At 50.3% G+C, this 17,859-nt stretch overlaps 1 protein-coding gene across 2 annotated transcripts in view; it reads right to left on the reverse strand.

Annotated features, from left to right (window-relative positions):
• MEAK7 (MTOR associated protein, eak-7 homolog) overlaps positions 1 to 17,859 on the reverse strand; it is a 61,133-nt gene that overhangs the window by 42,998 nt on the left and 276 nt on the right. The gene's annotated exons all lie outside the window — the stretch shown is intronic.

Here is a 17,859-nt window from a genome sequence, read left to right on the forward strand (position 1 = left end):
GCGGCCAACTACACTTTTATACCTCTCCATCCTCCGCTTCACCATGGAGCCCCACCAGCCTCTGTTCTCGTTACACGCCGCGGTGTGAGGACACGTAACTGATGAAGCCAGTGCCCCGTGCATACTCCCCATCTTCTGCTTCTACGTGTGATGCTGCACTTGACACCCTTGTGCACGTACCTTTATACCAACAGCCGAACCATCAGGGGCCAATTAAAAACACCGAGGGGCTGATACGAGGCTGTCTGCTTCTTATTTACTGACCAGGACATTAAAAAAAAAAAAAAGTAATACCATTTATCATCACCTCTGTCCCATAAAGTAAAATCACTTTAACACTGAAATCTTAGAAAGACAAGATATTTTTAAAAGGCAAAATACCCGACATGCATTGCTTTGTAGAACACTCGTGTTTCTCAGTTACTTCAGACCTGCAGTAACTTCCTCCTGGGCTGGTTTTCAACACCATCTTTCGAGGGAAGCAGGGACCCAGGACTGCACACGTGCACTCACCCAGCACCCCCAAGGGCATTGTTCTGTAAGGAGAGGCTCCACGAGGTGCCCCATCCTGCCCTAGGGGCCACTGCCCGGCTGCCCCAGACACCTCCAGAGCCAAATGAGCCTCATTCTCAGGCAGAAGGGCCAGCGAGCTGCCGGGGACGGGAATTCCAGGCACCTGATAAGATTTTTCAAGGCAGCTGGATTTTGTTTTCAAAGAACTCCTTTGGCAGGTGCTCATCCACCCTGGCTCAGCTGTAAAGAATCACCTGCCGATGCAGGAGACGCCCTCCAGGACAGGACCTGACGGCCCCCTGCTCCCAGCCAGGGACGGAGCCGGAGGACTGAGCCACTGCCGCCCCACGTGGGGCTCCTGTCACCCCACCTTCACTGCCCTGCAGGCCAAGCCTCTCCCTTCTTCCTCTCCTTTCCCCGGGGATCAGACCCACACCGGGGCTCTCCCATCCTGCTCCCTCCCCGCCGATCCATCACAAGTGTCCCACCTGATCAGTCTCTGCCAATGTCTGAGTCCAACCAGGACTCTGAATTGACACAGAGTTCAACTTGGCATTGAGCTCAAGACTCAGCAGGGGGTGGGTCCCCACAGCCAGGAACGGGATTTGAGACACACGGGGCCACCACACGACAAGAGTCCTCTGTGCTCATCTCTTTCCCGAAGCCCCACCCCAAGCAGCAGTAACCCCACCCCACCCTCCCCAGGACTCCCTGCTCTCCCCTCTCTTCCAGGCTTTCTCCCCTCCTTTCAAAGACCCTGTCTCCTCTTCCGGGCATCTTTCCACAGTTCCCTTTCTGAGAGAAACACAACCCGTTTATACAAAAGCAAACATTTCAGGCTCTTAGGCTATGCAGCCTCTGTCACAGCTACTCAACTCTGCCATAAGGGCACAGAAGCAGATATGAACAAATAAGCAAAGCTGTGTCACAGCAGAACTTTATAAAACAATGCAACAGAAATAAACTGCGATATTTTCCTCCAGTGGAATATCACACAGCAGTGAAAATGAAATGATCAAACCCACCAACACTTTAGAACATCAAATGAAAAAGGCAATTTACAAGAAACATATTGCATTATTCCATCTATATAAAGTTTAATGCAGGCAATACTAATAAGTAGTAAAGACAGTATTTTTAAAAATCAAGAGAATGAATAATACAGAAGTCAAAATAGTTGATAGCCCTTGTGGAAAGGAGGAGAGTAAACGAGGCTTGGGGTACGTTGTATCTTCTGTTTCTTGGTCTGGGTGGTGATTACATGGCTTTTTCATATCACTGTACTTTTAGTGGTAAATACGTATGGTATGTGTGTGCTAAAGAAACAAAGTTATGCAGAAACAAAAAAAAAACATTACCCGTTTCCCTGCTCAGAGCTGTAAAGATTTGAGAGGGGCCAGCAGGCAGCCCTGTCATCAGTCCCACTGGGGAAATTAGAGACAGATGTGCATACTTTTTGTTAAGATTTTCCCCGTGGACACCAACTCATTACAAGGACTCAATAACTTAATTTTTGAGTCATGGCTAAGTATCCCTTACTTGGGATTCCCAGGTGGTGCAGAAGTAAAGAACCCGCCTGCCAAGGCAATGGCACCCCACTCCAGTACTCTTGCCTGGAAAATCCCATGGATGGAGGAGCCTGGTGGGCTGCAGTCCATGGGGTCGCCAAAAGTCGGACACGACTGAGCGACTTTCACTTTTCACTTTCATGCATTGGAGAAGGAACTGGCAACCCACTCCAGTGTTCTTGCCTGGAGAACCCCAGGAACGGGGGAGCCTGGTGGGCTGCCGTCTATGGGGTCACACAGAGTCGAACACGACTGAAGTGACTTAGCAGCAGCAGCAGCCCATGTAGGAGATGCAAGAGACATGGGTTCCATCCCCAGGTCGCGAAGATCCCCTGGAGAAAGAAATGGCAACCCACTCCAGTGTTCTTGCCTGGGAAATCCCATGGACAGAGGAGCCTGGTGGGCTACAGTCCATGGGATTGCAAAGAGTCAGACACGACTGAGCATGCACACTCCTACACACACACACACACACACACTCCTTTATGTAAAGATGAAAGTCCAGGGAACCGCTGAACACCGGCCCAGAAGAACCTAAGGAAGGCTCCCGCTGACCAGCCAGTGGTCCCCAGACCACACTTTCAGGAGCCCCGTTTTAGGCATGTCCCCTTCAGTGATTAGCCCTGACCCTCACAGCCCCCTCCCCAGGCTGACCTTGGCAGTGATGACAGGGGCAGGGGGGCAGGCTGCCCCCAGCCCTTGCAGCCTTGGGTGCAGAGAAGCATCTCAACCCCAGGCTGGGGGAAGTTCCCCTCTCCTGCTCACCCCCAAGCCCCCTCCTCGCCTCCCCGCAGTCATGCGGCCCAGGGCTCTGTCTCCCTCTTTTGTTCAGCCGCACCAGCCAAGCTAAGAAGTCAAAAGACTCTATGTCAATCGCCCTTGGAGAGCACAGTCCGCCCTCGCCAGCCCTGCCAGTCCAAGAGGCTGCCCAGGCCTTCTGGAACCTCCAGCTCCGGAAAGCCACGTGACACCCAGAGCGGGGGCGAAAGGCCTGAGCCCCAGCACATTCTCAGTGCAGGCCGAGGTCTGGGAGAACCGCGGGTGAGCTGCCTCCCGGGTCAGGACTGAGAGCTGCCCTGACACACTCGCTTCTAATGGCATCAACCCCACGTGGGCATGACAAACCTGCCCCTCCACAGCCCACAATGTGGGAAATGGAGAGACAGTGTCTGCAGCTTTTGAGCCTGAGCCATCAACGACCCGGGGGCTTTCCAGCGGTGCTCGCTCCAGGCTCAGAGAAACACAATTCTGCCTCGGAAGTCATATAGTGTGAATCGTAGATCCTTAGTTCTGAGGGAGAGACCCCAGCCCCTTGCTGAAGACCCAGGATTTCTCTGACTGCTCGGAGGAATCTTGCAGGGAGGACGAGCCCTGCTTTCTCAGATGGGAGAAACAGTGCCCAGAAAGGCCTAGGAACTTGCCCAACGTCACATAGCCGAGAGGGCAAGGCTAGAGCTAGACCTACGGTTCCAAGCAGAGCAGACTGCCAGTCCGGCCACCAAGGAACCGACCAAAAGAGTCTTCCAACAGAGCTCTGTTCTTTGTGCAAACATAGGTGTGTTGTTATTTTCAAATATAACAACACCAAGCCCAGGAATCGTGCTCACGACCTGCCCAGGTGCTGCTCTGGGCCCTTCAATGGCAGATTTATTTGATCATCTCCACAATTCCAGGAGGTAGGTTTGGCATTAGCCAAGTACTACATCTGGGGAAATGGAGGCGCAGAAAGGCTAACAGACTTTCTGGAAATCACAGAAGGAGGTCAGACCTGGGATTTACACTCAGGCACCTGGTTCAGAATCAGTGAGCTTAACTGCTGCCCTCTGCCACAGAGGAAAGAAAGGAAACAGAGAAAAGGAAAAAGAAAAGAGAAGCAGGTTTGGCTCGTGAACAGGATCAAAAGTCACCGAATTTAAGGGCAAAAATCCCCTTGACCAGTACCCATTGGACAGATTCTGTGATGCACCCACCATCCCCCAGAGAGGGCTGAGGAGCTGAGCTCTGCAGATTCTCTCACTGTGCAACCTGCACCAGCTCTTCAGCTGGCCTCAGTCTCCCCATCTGTAAAATGGACGTAATCCCTTTATCACAAGGGCTATGAGGATAGTACAACAGGGCAGGGAGAGGAGAAAGGGTCACAAAGAATGGGACCCGGTTAGGGAGGATGAGGGCTTAGGAGATGGACAGTAGGGAGAGAGGGCCGGTCAGGCCACTCTGCGGGACAATGTGGTCACGGCTCAGCAACACCAGCATGGCCTGAGAGTCTGTTAGGAGTATGGAACCCCAGCACCCACACCCACCCCAGATTCCAGAGTCCACATTTTAACAAGATCCTCCAGGGAATTTGTACACACATTAAATTTTGAAAAGCCCTGCCCTGCCTCTCTTTCTTTTTTTTTTAATTTTATTTTTGGCCCTTCCACGCGGCATATGGGATCTTGGTTCCCCGATGAGGAATCGAACCTGTGCCCCCTGCAGTGGAAACAGAGTCCTGAACATCGGACCACCAGGGAAGTCTTTTTTTTTTTTTTGGCCACTTCACAGGATTCTTGTTTGGAGTGAATGAAATGTAAAGTTCCTGGTACATTATTGACTTTGATAAAGGCTAGTTCCTCCTCCCCCCAACCCTCACCCAGCATATGATCACGATGACCCTGGGAAGGCAGCAGTTAACAACGGTTGCCCATCGCCTGCACTTTATAGACACAATTTCATTTCAGCTTCAGTGCCTCTCAGGGTGAAGTAGAAACCACGGTCACCATGTTACAGATGACGAAACAGACCCTCAGAGAGGGCCTGTGAAGCCCCAGTCACTGTGACTGTGGAAAGCTGGGGCGGGTGGCGGGGCCCGAGTCGTCTGATGCCCCAGCCCTCGTGCTAACCACTACGCTCTCCTGCTATGTCACTCTGCCTGCCCGTTTTGGACCCTGGATTTGTTCTGCTGCCTTTCAAAGAGGACCCCCAGGCCCACTCCCACTCCCTCCCTCCGCCATCCTTGGCTTCCATGGGCCAGGCCAGGGGGAATCTCCTGGGTGAGCACAGCCCCCTGGGGACTAGTTGGGAAACTCTGGACAAACAGCTGTCCCAGCAGACAAGCCAGAACTGGAACGAAGAAACAAAAATTTACTGACTTGCAAATGTATGAGCAATCTGGGCTGCTGGGTTTGCATTGTTAACACAATGGCTTTCTGCCTGCTGAAGTCACTCTGCTCTGATCCTCTCACTCAGGGGCGCAAACAGGACAGTGAATGTGATGTGAGCAGTGACGTTTCCAGAAAAGAATGGCCAGTCCCGCCTCTGCATTCCTGAAAGGAATCCCCCTGGAGCCCCTGAGGACCCGGGTACTGTCTCTGGAAGCATCCTCCTGGGCTGCTCACAACCTCCTCTTCTATTCGAGAGTTCTAGCTGCAAAGCACCTTTGGTTCCCTTCCAGGGGGTGAGGCCCCGCTCCAGGACACCCGCGTCATTTCCTGGCTGCCGTGGCAGGAGGAGAGGCGGGCGTGGGTTCCAACCATCTCCTCATCGGAGGGAGGTCGGAGCCAAGGGCCAGGGACAGGAAGGAAGCCGCCCAGCTGAGCCACTGCTGGAAACATCCATGCGGATGCTGCTCTTAGAACGTGATCTTGTTGCTGAAATAACACCAGGGCTGTGCATTCATCTGACAAAATCTTAAAGACTATTTGTTCGTTCCATGCGAAAGTAACATAACTACCTGCCAGAAACTTAAAGCAAGAAATCACACACACCCATGCTGGCGGGGGTCCCCAGGCCACGCCCACATTCAGAGACTCCATGGAAGAACTGAGCAATTTCCACAGCGAAGATGGGTTAACAGCATCAGAGTCAGGACACAGAGCCAGGTCAGAAGGGTAAGACCCTCAGCCAGATGTTATTGTCTGAATGTTCGTGTCCCTTCAAATTTCATATGGTGAAGCCTTCACCTCCAAACGTGATGGCAGTTGGAGATGGGCCTTTAGGGGTGTAATGGGATGGGAATACTTGAACTCATGATGGAGAACGAGAAGAGGATTCAGTTCACCCCTTGGTTACTTAAACACGGCAGCAGGCACCAAAGGACAGCTGTGCGGCCGCATCGCTGAGAGGTTCCCATGGGGCTTTGCAGCCCCACTCTCCACACTGAGCGAAGGGGACGTGCTCCCTCTTTGCTCTGATCTGGTCCAGGCTCCCCTCTTCACTGCCATGGGCTCTGGTGGCCCCCGTGTGAGGTCCGTGGGCTGCACTGCTCTGCCCTCGGTGCTTCCTCCCCCTGGACCTCGGGCTCTGTCTCCACTTACCCAGCGGTAAGGAATTTAAAGGAGTCTGTTCCCAACTCCCAGCCCACCCCAGGGCTCCCTGCTAGACGTCGGCCCTGGGAATGTCTTCCTTTTATTCCTGGGGTTTTTTCTGTCCATTCTGGTTTCCCGGCCTATGGCTGCCTTCTTCGATGCAGCTCTGGGAAGGGTTTTCTAATACCTTTTGTTCAGGTGGGAAGGCCACCTTTCCTGCTGGGTCCTGTCCATCTTGCTCAACGTTCTTTGGGTGGCAGGTAACAGGAACCCAGGGCTGGCTCCCACGGGCCCACAAGCCGCACAGTCGCAGAGCCTGGCCTAGAAGCACCCCCTCACACTTGCTTTCCTGCTCTGCTGCTGTCCCCTTGAAATTCTTAATAACATATGAACAAGGGGCCCTATGGTTTCCTTACACTAAGACCCTGAGTTATGTGGCTGGTCCTGCATAAGGCCATTCTAGAACCCTGGATCATCAAAGGGAAGTTCACTGGAAGGCCAAAGGCATGCACATGGTTGGGTCTCACGGTGCTGGAAGCAGGGCCTGGAAAACCAGGAGAAGATCTCTTCCTCTTTATCTCCACCCCTGGCCCCGCTGGCCCCTCGAGCTCCCCGTCTGCACCCCTGCTTAGCCTGTGAACAAGACACACAGGACTGCCGGCCAAGATTACGCCTCCTCTGTTCCAGCATCAGCCCTGACGACATCTCACGGGCCAGAGACACCTACCAGCCCAGCGTGGGTCAGGTGTCCAGCCCTCGTGCAACCAGTTCTGGCCTGCGGGTGGTGGGTGGGGCAGGGTCCCACCGACACGGCCTCCAGAAAGCAGCAGAGTCAGCAGCTGGCAAGGAACAAATGTGCCTTGAAACTCCCTGGGACAGGCAGTCCACAGCCCCCAGGCCGCTTCAGCCTGGGGATCACGGCTTAAGAACCGTGCTCACTCTCCCATGAACCTCGCCTCTAGGCTGGAGCACCTCAAAGCCCATTTGGTGATTGATTGGCTGACCTCTGATCTTAAGTCCATCTCCAGCTGAGCTATTGATCAGGGCAAATCCTATCCCCTCTTGTCATCTCCTGTCTCCTTCAATTTAAAAACAAACCAAACTGAAATAAATAAACAAAACTTCACAAAGAGGCCAGGAGTGTGATGGACACATAGATCTGGGAAATGGCCGTTCTGGGAAAGAAGCTACACTCATACACACACAATAGAATGTGTATTTTCTAAGACACTGTGAGCAAGCTATATATCTTGGGCCCTTCAAAGTCTGATCCTTAGTAACTCATCGAAAGCGTTCTCTGGGGTCACATTCTGAGTTCTGTGCGGGACAGATAGCAGCCGCCCCAGAGGAAGTTGATTAGACTCCGGGAGATAAATCTTGTTGGCTTCCTTCCTCTCTGAGATGATTACAAGCAAAGTGCTCCCGCAGTCCCCTCTGGGAACAAAGGCCCTGTGTCCAGTGAGGCCCCCCCACCTGACCCCTCATGCATTATGAATTGTGACCTCATGATCATTTCATGAAGCTCAGCACCCTGAAGCGGAGCCCTCTTGGCCCAGCAGGCTGCCCCCCTATCCCGGCGTTGCCCCCTACCAGCTCCTGGGGGCTAAGCCCCAGCCTAAACGCCAGCAGGGCCTTCTGCTGATGCTGCCCTGGCTGATGCCTACGGATGCAAGATCCCTTTTCTACAAAGCTCTTCCGCTTCTCCTGGATAAGCTGGCCCAGACCTGCGGGAGTCCAGACCTGCAGGAGGCCGGGTGCCCTAAGCGGGTAACAGGCACAGGTTTTGGGAATAGAAGCCACAGGCTTCAAACCTGCCCGATGCCCACTTTCCAGCTTCCACTCAGGAGGCTACTTCCTTGCTCCCTGTCTTCAGCTCCTTGTCTGCAAAAGGGGGTGACGACAATAATGCTGATTTCACAGGAGCAGTGAGAGGCTCAGTGTGATCACATGTGTGAAGTGCTTGGCAGAGAGCCTGGCCCCGGGAAGCAGGGGAGAAACTCCAGCCAGGGCCACTGCAGAATCTGTGAAAATGTGGAGCCCTTGTTCAAAAGGCAGAAAAAACCTTTTTCTCTTCTTCATCCTTCCCTTCTTCTGTCTCAATCGGTCATGGTGTTCTTCATTCGCTATTTAATGATGGGCTCCCTCAGACAGAGGATGGCCACAGGACGAGTTGGCGGAGGGCAGTGGAGGTAACTGGGGGGTTGGGGAGGGGGCAGTGAGCCAGTGACTCAAACTCGTTCTGGGAAGCAGGGAGGTAGTGGCAGGGAGACCCATCAAGCCCCAGCACGTGCACTGTTATCCTATCACACATCACTTACAAAACACACACATAAAGATAAAATTATTAATAATTTTGAGAAGCCTCCTGCAAGCACTAAATCCCAAGCCCAGGCCCGTCTGAGTGCAGGACCATCTGCCTGGGAGGCCTGACTGCAGAGATGATTTCAGTTTATACATCACCCTGATTCTTGGATTCAAGAAGCCATTTATGGAATAAACACTTTTTAACCATTTGGGAGTAGCTACTAAAGCTGCGGTGCTGGAGAAGACTCTTGAGAGTCCCTTGGATAACAAAGAGATCAAACCAGTCAATCCTAAAGAAAATCAACCCTAAATGTTCATTGGAAGGACTGATGCTGAGGCTGACGTTCCAATATTTTGACCACCTGATGTGAAGAGCCCACTCTTGGAAAAGAGCAGGATGCTGGGCAAGATTGAGGGCAGGAGGAGAAGGGGGTGACAGAGGATGAGATGGTTGGGTGGCATCATCGACTCAATGGACATGAGTTTGAGCAAACTCCAGGAAATAGTGAAAGACAGGGAAGCCTGGTGTGCTGCAGATAACGGGGTTGCAAAGAGTCAGTTACAACTGAGTGTGACTGAACAGCAACTAAAGCTTCACACAGACATACCATGGCCAGAAATTTCTCTCCTCTGTATATACCCAACAGGGATGCCTACGTGAGCGACAACTTGTGCGTGAGCGACAGCTTGTGCTGGATTGTTCTTTGCAGCACTGCTCACAAGAGCCCTACGTGGAAATACAATAACCAAACGCCCACCAACTGTGAAATTCTTAAACAACGTGGTCTTCCCAGGTGATGGAAGCCACACAGAAGGAAGAATGACAAGTATGGCAACAACAGGGCTGGGTCTCAGACATAACTGTGGGGACGATTTAGGGGGCTAAGGAGATGACGCAGGCCCCCCCTCCGTGCAGCCCCCCAGATCCTAGATTTCCTTTGCCTTCCATCTCCTTACATGATTTCGTGACATTGAGACTATCTCTTGAGGACAATGGTGATGAAAGATACCCAGTGTGTTCAACCAGCCATTCCATATGGTGCTGAGGCATTCTCTTGGTGCTATCTGTGGACCTTGTTTGACTCCAACTAACACTGGATGAGAACCTACTGTGTGTTCAGTATTAGGGGACAAGGATGAGGATGTCCTTGTCCTCCAAGAGCTCAGGATCTGGGAACTTCCCAAGCACTCCAGTGGTTAAGACTCCATCCTTCCACTACAGGGGGCGAGGGTTCAATCCCTGGTCCAGAAACGAGGATGCCTCGAGGCATGGCCAAAAAGTAAAATAAATAACATTTTTTAAAAATAAAAAAAAAATTTTTAAAAAAAGAGCCCAAGATCTACAACATAGAAAATTCCAGGGGCTCAGAATCAGCGGGGCCTCAACCTACAATGGGCGTATTGACACACCAATACCAGATCCTGTCATTTCTATTTATCATATGGAAACAGTCACACGAGCACCAAGCTCAGCTCCAAGACGGCTCACTGCAGCATTGTTTAAAACAGTGAAAAGAATTAAACAACAAGGTCCTACTGTAAAGCACAAGGAACTGTATTCTATATCATGTGATAAATCATGATGGAAAAGACTATGAAAACAAATGTGTACATACATGTAACTGAATCATTCTGCCATACCGCAGAAAGTAACACCACCTTGCAAATCAGCAATACTTCAATAAAATGTTTTAAAAGGCTAAAATGGTGAAAATTTCAAAATAACCTACATTTCCAATGATGAGAGACTGGACCAAAGAAGGAAAAAGAAAATGAGGAACTACTGCAGAGCCACTGGAGATCAAGCTGGAGAAGACTGTGGACATGCTTGCCAGGCCTGTGATGAGCAGAGACTGTACCTAACGTGGAAGCCCACAGGTGGGGCTGGAGAAGACCTAAGACTCCCGGATCAGAGACAAAGGACTTGACCTCTTACTGCAGCAGGCCTCCTGGCCCAGGTCCCGCGGGGTGACGTGAGGGGGCCCCAGAGGGTGCTGTACACACTGCCCATCCTCCCCTGCTGGGGAACCCTGAACTTAGGGCACCAGGGTCTCTTCTAGGGGGCAGGCAGCCTGCTGACCTCATCTTAGAGGGTGATTCTGTATTACACTGAGCAGAAACCAGTCTTGCCCTCTTGTTGAGGGGGAAGCAGCACGTCTAACCACCACTATACAAACACCCTTGAACAGAGGGTCCATGCTTCTGCCTGAAAACATGCAGAAATCCGAGAGGCCCACAGAGAACAGCTCCCAGTGACAGAGAAAAACGCAGGTCACTGCAAAACAGGTTACCAAACAGTCCCTCTGTTACGATGTTGAGTAAACACACACCATGTTAGATAAGCACTGAGAGCGGACTGGCAAAATACACTCACAAATGGCTTTGGGTTGTTTGTTTAATAATTATTCCCTGATAGCTCAGCTGGTAAAGAATCCGCCTGCAATGCGGGAGACCTGGTGAGTTTGATCTCTGGGTTGGGAAGATGCCCTTGAGAAGGGAAAGGCTACCCACTCCAGTATTCTGACCTGGAGAATTGCATGGACTGTATAGTCCATGGGATTGCAAAGAGTCAGACACGACTGAGAGACTTTCATACACATTTATTTGGCTGTGCCAGGTCTTAGAGTGCAGTTGTGCAGTTGTGTGGGACCTTTAGTTGTGGCACACGGGATTATTATTATTTTTTTTTTTTTAGTTGTGGCACGTGGGATTTTTTAATTGCTTTACAATGCTGTGTTGGTTTCTGCTCTATCAGTCATAATTATATATATATCCCCTCACTCTTGAACCTCCCCCACCTCCCTCCACCCCACTTCTGTGGGCCATCACAGAGCACAGGCCGGGCTCCCTGTGTTACACGGCAACTTAGCTGTAGCGTGCAAAGTCTCAGTGGCAGCATGTGGATCTAGCTCTCTGACCAGGGGTGGAACCTGAGCCCCCTGCATTGGGAGCACCGACTCAGCCCCTGGACCACCAGGGAGGCCCCAATATATCATGCTCACAGAGGTTTCTGAGTATTCTACAGTTTCTGTAACGAACAAATATTGATTTTATATGCAGGAAAATACACCCAAAAATAGTTCTTATAGCTAAAAATAAAAAGCTAGACCTTGCTATGTTTACAAAATGCCAAACCCTGTTCTAAGCATATGACATGTGTCGCCTCATTCAATCCCCACAACAAACCATGAGGCAGACACTGTTTATTGTCCCCATTTTCCAGATAAAGCAAACTGAGGCCTGGAGAAGTCACATGGTGGGAAATCAGAAGAACTAGGATTCTGGACCTGAGTAGAGCGGCCACAGACTTCATGCTCTTAAAACCACTTTCCTATATGCCTGGAATAAAGGCTTATTATTAAGAGGGAAAGCTCTCTTAGCAGCGGCCCTTGTGTTCATAGATGTAAAGATAAATCTAAAAACAGAGACAGGAATTATTTTCTCTCCACTCGGAAAGTTAAATGAATCTAAAACCAGCCACAGGTGGACAGGAAGACGGTGGGCGGTGTGTGCTGTCACTCAGTCGTGCCCGACTCTCTGCAACCCCATGGACCGTAGCCCACCAGGCTCTTCTGTCCATGGGCTTCTCCAGGCAAGAACACTGGAGTGGGTTGCCATGCCCTCCTCCAGGGGATCTCCCCGACCCAGGGATCGAACTCATGTCTTCCCCGTCTCCCGCATTGCAGGAGGATTCTTTACCCAGTGAAGCCACCTGGGAAGCCCAAGGAACACCATGTAATAACATGCAAACGCTTATGACTGAGTCAAAAAGGCAGAATATATAATTTATGCAGAGCAATTCTGCACATGTGTAAGAAAATAAACACACACACACTATATTCAGAGGAGGAGGAAAGCACCAGAACACGGTACACAAAGATGTCACCATGCTTGCTTCAGGGGTGAACCTTCAGGGGTATTTTTTTCTCCTTTTCCTGAATTTTCTTTTATAATGAAAGGTGTTATAAAAATCTAAGAAGCAAGACAAAAACACCAACGAAGCTAATCTCAGACCATGAGGGCTAATTCAGACTGTCAAGTTCAACCCAGCCATAGTTTATGAACTGGCTGCCAGCTGGCCTAATCTGCCTGAAGAATGTTTTACTTGGCTGAATCCTTGTTTAAACAAATATTCATTGCTTTCTGTCACTATAAAGTATGGAGATTTCACACCAAATTCAGCTTTCTCTGAATGTCTGCCTCCCTATGACACAGCAGTTCCACCCCTGTAATTTGATAAATGTGTTCGTCTGTACCCCAAAAGGGACAAACTAAAATGTTCATAGCAGCTCTCTTATTATTAGCCTCGCACACACAAAACCACCCAAGTGCCCATCACAGCGCAATGACTCAATCGATTGTGGTACGTTCATATCATGAAACATGGTAATGAAGTTGCAAGTGAATGGTTTTCAGCTGAGCCCCACACTTGTCTGGATTTCAGACATAATGTGGGGTAAAGAAGCCAGACACAGAAGTACACCACGGGGACTTGCCTGGCAGTCCAGCGGTTAAGACTCGGTGTTTCCAATGCCCTGGGTGCAGGTTCAAGCCCTGGTTGGGAAGCTAAAATCCCACATGCCTAGCAGCCAAAAACACCAACACGTGAAAGAAACAATATTGGAACAAGTTCAATAAAGACTTTGAAACTGGTTCACATTTTAAAAACAAAACAGGAAGTATACCCTAGATGTAAGTGTTGATACTATGCAAACCAGAAGAGCTGATGTCCAGGGTTAGAAGTTGGGACAGCAGCCCCCTCTGGGGGTTGGGGGGTGGGGAGACACCAAGGCAGTGATGGTGAGGGGTTGGGAGGAAAGTGGGATTTCAGGGCAGGTGTGCCCTGCTTCTGATGTGGGTGCGGAACTGTGTGTTCAGTCCTCTAAGGTCCATCTAGCTGGACACTTGAACACCTTTTGCGGGGCATGAATGTTGTACGTTAGCGTGAAAAACTTTAAAATGACAAAAGCGAATACAGTAAAATCTTAACACGAGACAAAATACAAAGCTCTGGTTTCTCTGGACAAATGAACAGCCCCAGAAAGACGAGCCCTCATTCCCACGCAGTCAGCCGGGGTGTGACCCCCCTGTTTCAGCCACCCCTTCGTGGACTCTGAGAACCTCTCAGTTCTGAGGTGTGGGAGCTGAGACTCAGAAGCGGCCTACTGAGGTCACACACAGATGTGGACGGGAGACTGGCGGCTGGCACCCTGGTTTCCGGGCCCTCAGGACATCATCCCATGCAGGATAGGTTAACTGCATCTGAGCAGGAAGGAGACCATGCCACTATCGGAGTTAACGCTGCATTTGGGCTATGAGTGCAGGACAGAGGCCAGCGGTCCGAACCCTCTGGATTCTCACTACACTGACTGACTAGAAGAAGACAGTGCTTCAAGTGTGGCAACTCTCAATTTTTCTCTCAATTTTAAAAAAATTGGGGAAAGGGTACTGAGTGCCTTGTGAGGCCCAAGCTTAGGGATGACTGTGCTGGGAGCTGGAGCATTAGGAACCCACCCCAGGATCCGGGGGACCTGTGGGCGTTGATGCAGGCAGGTGTCCCATGGGCCAGAAAAATCACTGTGACACAGAAATGTAAAGTCTTGGCGTCAGATCCTTCCCCAAACTGTATCCACACATTGCCAGCAATTCCATGGGACAACTTCTGGGAGAACGAAAATGGGGCTTAAAATCTTCTCCCCAGGACTTCCCTGGTAGCTCAGTGGTAAAGAATCTGCCCGCCAATGCAAGAGACATGGGTTCGATCCCTGATCTAGGAAGATTCCACATGCCATGGAGCAATGAAGCCTGTGGCCACAACTGCTAAGCCTGTCCTCTAGAGCCCGGGGTTGCAACTACTGAGCTCACTCAAGCCCACACACCCTAGAGCCTGTGCTCCGCAACCAGAGAAGCCACCGCAATGAGAAGCCCGAGCTCCGCAACTAGAGAGTAGCCCCCGCTCACGGGAACTAGAGATAACCCCAAGCAGCAACGAAGATACCCAGCACAGCCAAAAAAAAAAAAAAAATCCATGTTTCCACTGCAAGGGGGGCTCGGGTTCTATCCCTGATTAGGGAACTAAGATCCTGCGTGCCACTCAGTGTGGCAAAAAAATAAAACAAAAATCTTCTCTCCAACCTGATGCCTGAAAGTCCAGTATGTAAGTCTCCAGCCGTGTCATCCCCTGGAAGGACACTGCTCTGCTGCTCTCGGTCCTTGGTCCTCACTTAGGAGGAGGGTGCAGAGAGCAAGTGTTCTGTGGTGGGGGCCACACACCTGGGATCCAGGGGCAGGGAAGACACGGGTCCCCTCCATGAACCCCTGTTAGGGGAGGTCCTCATCCTCCAGAGAGGGCACTGGATGGACAGAGAATTATAACCGAGTTGTGGACAGATCTCCCGGCACATGAGTGGGAAGAGAGCTCAAGTGGCTTAGCTTCACTAAGCCTCTGTTCCCTTGTCTGCAAAGTGGAGCTAACAACGAGCGTCCTCTGAAGAGGACTGGCATGAAGACAGATGAGAAAGTCAGGTCAACCACTAAGCTCGGTGCCTGGCAGGCAGTAGGTGCTTAATAAATGCCATCTGAGGAGGAGGAGTCTGGCCTGGGAATTCTCACCAGCTGAATAGGAAACCAAATCCCCCTAAAACCAAATTCCCTTACCAATTCATGATTAATCTCTCTCTCCAAAACATTACTCCCTTTCCTGTCCCCTTTGACCTTAATTCTGTGCGAACTAAATACTAATCGACTAGAATCAGATGACTAAGATTGCTGTTGTCGATAACATCGACAACGTACTAAAAACGCTACATAGATATCATCATAAATGTACAAACTTGGGTTGTTTATCCAGGGCAAAATGAACTCACAGGACCCCCACCCCCCACCCCCGAACCACGTGGCCAGAGACTCATAAACCAGAGATATCCTGATTCCCGAAGCTATGATTAAGAAAATGTCACAGAAATGTCACAGTTCAGTTCAGTCGCTCAGTCCTGTCTGACTCTTTGCGACCCCATGGACAGCAGCACACCAGGCTTCTCTGTCCATCACCAACTCCCGGAGTTTACTCAAACTCATGTCCATTGTGTCGGTGATGCCATCCAAACATCTCATTCTCTGTTACCCCCTTCTCCTCCCATGTTCAATCTTTCCCAGCATCAGGGTCTTATCAAATGAGTCAGTTCTTCGCATCAGAAGATGCGAAATATTGGAATTTCGAAGTATTGAAATTCCAAAGTATTGGAATTTCAGCCTCAGCATCAGTCCTTCCAATGAACATTCAGTACTGATTTCCTTTAGGATGGACTGCTTGGATCTCCTTGCTGTTCAAGGGACTCTCAAGAGTCTTCTTCAACACCACAGTTCAAAAGCACCAAATCTTTGGCACTCAGCTTTCTTTATAGTCCAAATCTCACATCCATACATGACTACTGGAAAAACCACAGCTTTGACTAGACAGACCTCTGTTGGCAAAGTAACATCTCTGCTTTTTAATATGCTGTCTAGGTTGGGCATAGCTTTTCTTCCAAGGAACAAGTGTCTTTTAATTTCATGGCTGCAGTCACCATCTGCAGTGATTTTGGAGCCCAGAAAAATAAAGTCTCTCACTGTCTCCACTGTCTCCCATCTATTTGTCATGAAGTGATGGGGCCAGATGCCATGATCTTAGTTGTTTGAATGTTGAGTTTCAAGCAAACTTTTTCACTCTCCTCTTTTACTTTCATCAAGAGGCTCTTTAGTTTTTCACTTTCACCACCACATAATGGTGGTGTCATCTGCATATCTGAGGTTATTGATATTTCTCCCGACAATCTTGATTCCAGCTTGTGTTTCATCCAGCCCAATGTTTCTCATGATGTACTCTGCATATAAGTTAAATAAGCAGGGTGACAATATATAGCCTTGACATACTCCTTTCCTGGTTTGGAATCAGTCTGTTGTTCCATGTCCTGTTCTAACTGTTGCTTCTTGACCTTCATACAGGTTTCTCAAGAGGGAGGTCAGGTGGTCGGTATTCCCATCTCTTTAAGAATTTTCCACAGTTCGTTGTGATGAAACGTCACAAGATGATAATCAAGCCCAGATTCTTTATTCTTTGACCTTAAAACACACCCAATTCAAACACCAAGTCTCATTGGATCTGAGGCTCATCTCCAGTCCCTGGCTGGGCATCCTGCAATAAATAAACCTTACTCTGCTGCAGACTGTCAATGCCAGGGTTTGGTTTTCTGTGCCTCGGGCACGTGACCCCTTTGCTGGCTTACAAGTGGTGGTTTAGTCACTAAGTCACGTCTGACTCCTGTGACCCTGTGGACTATAGCCTGGCCTCTGTCCATGGGATTTCCCAGGCAAGATTACTGGAGTGGATTGCCATTTCCTTCTCCAGGGGATCTTCCTGACCCAGGTCTCCTGCCTTGCATGCAGTTTCTTTACTAACTGAGCCCCCTGGGAAGCCCTAGGCTTACAAGTATTATGGGTTAAAGGTTGGCAACTGGCTTCGCCCTCATCCCTACCAGCTGGAACCAATCTCCTGGCCTGTAACAAGGGCTGGAACCTTGCTGTTTATCTCCCTGGTGTGCCCCCAGCACCTAGGATACTGTCTGCACAAGGCTGACACTCCATAAGTATTTGGTGACTGGATGAATCAATGCACCTAATTTTAAGGCTAACTCAAATGCCCTCTCCTCTCTGGCAGGTTCCTGCCCTGGGCTCCTGGGCTCTCACACCCCCACACCAGGGTCACCCCCACATCAGCCTCATGACGGCCTGTTTTCTCATCAGTCAATACTCTCAGGAATGAATACATGAATGGAATGAGTTACGAGAGTGAAGGAGAAGGTGAGCGATTAGCTGATAACCTGACGTGCTGAGCCTCTGGCTCCTTCCTTCCTGGTTCCTCATTTGGTTCAGGATGCAGAGAAAACACCCAGGCAGGTCCTCTCTGTGCCCCTCGGCTTGGTGGGGATTGTTCTGGCTCAGAGGGACCTTCTAAAAAGCGAAGAGGAGGCGCTCTTTCCTGGGCCCAACAGGTGGGGCACCCCGGGGAGAGGGGGGCAGAAAGGCTGATAGGGTATCAGCAAAGGGTTCATTATCCTTACGCAAGAAGCTCCCCGAGGCCTCCATTCCTAAACTTCAGGCTATGGGAGGAGTCCTAACAAGGAGTCTGCAATCCACTAGGGAACAGATTT

The sequence above is a fragment of the Bos javanicus genome, chromosome 18 (assembly GCF_032452875.1).
Source record: "Bos javanicus breed banteng chromosome 18, ARS-OSU_banteng_1.0, whole genome shotgun sequence".
Taxonomy (NCBI): Eukaryota; Metazoa; Chordata; class Mammalia; order Artiodactyla; family Bovidae; genus Bos; species Bos javanicus.